Source organism: Bufo bufo, chromosome 1, assembly GCF_905171765.1.
Source record: "Bufo bufo chromosome 1, aBufBuf1.1, whole genome shotgun sequence".
Classification (NCBI taxonomy): domain Eukaryota; kingdom Metazoa; phylum Chordata; class Amphibia; order Anura; family Bufonidae; genus Bufo; species Bufo bufo.
In genome coordinates this window covers 488,633,629-488,637,469 of record NC_053389.1, presented here as the reverse complement: position 1 = coordinate 488,637,469, position 3,841 = coordinate 488,633,629, and positions in this window count along the sequence as shown.

Sequence of the window (3,841 nt, the reverse complement as noted above, 5' to 3'; positions counted from 1 at the left end):
CATTTGTGATCGTGGCAGATGAAGGATTCGCATTGTCATCCCACCTGATGCGGCCCTTCCCTAGACGCGATCTGGATGACAGGAAGCGCATTTTCAACTATCGATTGTCTCGCGCCCGTCGGTATGTGGAGTGCGCTTTCGGAATACTGTCCACTAAGTGGAGAGTATTCATGTCATCCATACAGATGAATCCGGACAATGCCACCCTGGTGATACAGGCTTGTGTACTGCTACACAATTTCACCAGGATCCACGATGCCTCAACAGATGCAGATTTGGGCCTAAATATGACATCTTCAGTCAGTTTAGACCTGAGCCGGCCTGGACGCCCTGGAACAGCTGGACTAGCTGTTCGGGAACTCTATGCCAACTACTTCTGCAGTCCTGAGGGGGCATTGTCGTGGCAGTTGGATGCCATCCGTGGAAGATGCTGATTTCAGCTGGAATCTGGTTTAAATTTTATAAAAATGGAAATTACTTAGTTTAGTTAGATCCCCTGTTGTTAGTTTAGATTAGGGACTCGCAAGATAATGAGGACCCTTGACGTGGGCTTGCGGGCTGGGGTATTGTGCTAAATCCAAATTTTTTGTGAAATTTGGTGTAAATACCTTCTAATACCTCATTTCTAATTACGTCTCTAAAATAATGTTTTGCAACTTTTACATTTGTTCATGTCCTCACAGCTGAATACGAACATGTCCCATTTTTTATAATAAAATGGTATATGTATGCGTTTAGCTTTCATCAAGGACACCAAAAGACGTAATCTGGCCCGCAATCCACAGAGCAAATCCTTCTATGCAGAAAATGTAAGTATATTACATCATAATTTCATCCATGTAGACACTGCGATGTGAGAATTGGAGCATTTCATACTCCAATGCTCTCATTTGCACATCACTTGATCGGGCATGGAAATGGGTACCTTATTTGGCCAAAACATTGCCACTGATGGGCAGATGCTTCTACCAAGCACTGTGTTTGGTGATGTCAATAGCACTAAAATGTGTGCCTTCTGCGCTGACCTGGTCCGTTAAAAGGCTAGGGCTGTGCGAGTGCCAGCCCATTAGAGCTAGTGACATCATCAAAAACACTGCTTGCCAGAAGCATCGGCATAACTTTTAAATTTTTTAAATAGTCATTTCCATGCACTAACAAGCAAATAGCAATGGAGAATATTTGTCCATTAAAAACCTCTGATGGTCACGCAGGGTGAGCATGCATGAAAATATGGATCCAAATAGTATTTTTTTAGCAAATGACCGTAACCTACTCGTTGAAGTATTGCAGCCCTCCTGATATAATTTCGCAATGCACGGGCACCTGTCCCTGTGGCCTTCACTGATGTGGATCCATTCACTTGAATGGATCCTCAATCACTTTGATGCAGAACGGACGGATCCCGGACTCATTCAAGTAGAATGGGTCTGGATCAGTCCCGAATGCTGAACTTTAGTTCTCTGTGTATTGGGGACCACAAATTGCTGTACCAAATGCATGGAACAGAAGCATCAACTTTCGTGTGCATTAGACCATTTTTAATACAAATGACCTAAATTTATAATAGGTCATCAATATTAATAAACTAAAAAAAATAAAAAATCTTAAACTTTAAAGAGAAAATGAACATTCAAATTTTGAAAGGTAAACATTTTTTATTAAGAACAAACCCAAACCAAAAAAAAAAACTTAGAGGTCATATAAATCCCTCATGAAAGGGCCTGGAGGATGGACCATAGGGGGATCAGGACGGTGACTTGCATGAGGAGTGACCTGAAGCATGGCATTTCGGGAATTTATCATATAGTCCATCAGATGATGTGGCTCCTGGGGGACAGAAAAAAGGTCCATAAGCATTGCAATTGCCGAAACGCAACGTGTTTGCCGTTCTTCGGGCACACGCGGAAGCAAGGAGCCAGCCCTTTTAATGTAATTTCTTCCTTCCCGTCAGACCGATTCCGGTTTAGATACTCCATCACCATCATATCTACTCGTTGACGGAGATCTACACCGGAATCGGTATTGACTCTTCTAGCTCGTCTGCCCGAAGAACGGCAAACGGGTTCCTCTGCTGCTTCGTTGCTGGGAGGGATTTGTGGTACTTCCACATTTTTTGAGGTTGGTTCTTCTGTGCTCAGAAGCTGAGAACCTGAGGCTTCTTCGGTGCCTTCTTGTTCTTCCATCACCAGTGGTTGGTCCTCGACCATTGTTGAAGTGTGTGGCCTCTCAGCCACTTCTACAGATGTGGTTTGCGAACCAGAATTTTCTGTTAAGTTGTCTACCGTGCTATAATAAAAAATAAAAACATAAATTACCAAATTTAAAAAAATATTAACATAGTACCTTTCACCAGTTAAAACTCTTTAAATGTGGTACCTCACACTGTAGCACATGTACCCTAATGCCAGATAGAAGAATCACCCTGTGAGAAAAGCAGATGTCTCCTCCTCCCTGTTCCCATGCTAGGTATTTACATACAGGGCGCATAAATCTAATGGACTACTGCACCGCAACGGAGGATATAATGAAGATTCTTTACTACATGACATGTAGGGCACATGTGCTACTGTGTAAGGTACCACATTTTAATGAGTACAAACTGGTGAAAGGTGCACCCAAAAAATATATAACTTAAAAACTACTTACGGTCTTACGTCCATTATTTGCTTGAGAAATTGCCTCGTAAACATATATGGCTTCTTGCGTTTGGCTCCATCACCACTCTTTTGGGAACTATTGAGTTCTCTCCGGAACTGATCCCGGCATGTGTACCAACTTTTTTTTATTTGCTCAACTGTAAAAAAATGAAAAAAAATGTATTCATTAAATAATCTAAAATTGTGCTAACAAAAATGTAAAAGGACATTTATCTCATGTACACACAATCAGTGTTTTTCTTGGACATATGGCCGAATCACAGACCATGTGACTCAGACGCATATGGTCATGTGTAGGAGTGAAAATTAAAATCAAAAATGAGTATTATGGCACATGCACCTGACCGTATTGCGCCCAGCATATGGCACTCCACAATGCATGGAGTGACCACTCTACGGCCATTTCCAGGAGCAATAATAATCATTTCTGACAAAGAGGCCTATTAAAAATTAATATATATATGATAGTTTTAGTTAGAAACTTGAAAAATTAGATATTTACTTTGTTAAAAAAGACAATTTCGGAATAGGCCTTTTGGACAAAAACATGTAATATATATAAAAAAAAAAGGGATTTAACATCTGTCATGTACAAGCATAGACTATGTGCAAAATTACACAGTCTATGCTGTTCCAGGACATATGGCCCACTCATGGAACAAGTCGTGACGCACACATCCCTGGAGCACGGTCCATGTATACGCAGCCTGCCATGCTCTGAAGTACAGGAGCACACAGCGTCATAGCAAGCAATGATGCTATGCACTCCTGCACGCCATTGCATAGCAGGCTGCCTATACACACACCATGAATGTGTGTATTGGCAGGCTGGGTATACACATGTGTGCATGGCAGGCTGCCTATACATACACCATGCAACATGAATGTGTGTATTAACCAATATTAAATACACATAACTTTAAAGTAAAGTATTTACTCACGCATTTTAATTTGCTTGTCTTTTGATGCAGAGGTCCATGCAGTGGACAGAAACTCTACACATACTTGATTCCATGAACGATCTTTGATGGTCCGTTCATGGTATATTTCAGTCCTGGAGTCCCACAGGGCTGGCCTCTCTTGTATGAGGACTATCAGTTTTTCCACTTCAAAATTGCACATAATGTCTGCTGATATATGTGCTGGTCGGCTCAGAAGATAAATTCCTGTCTTCCTGCCACCTG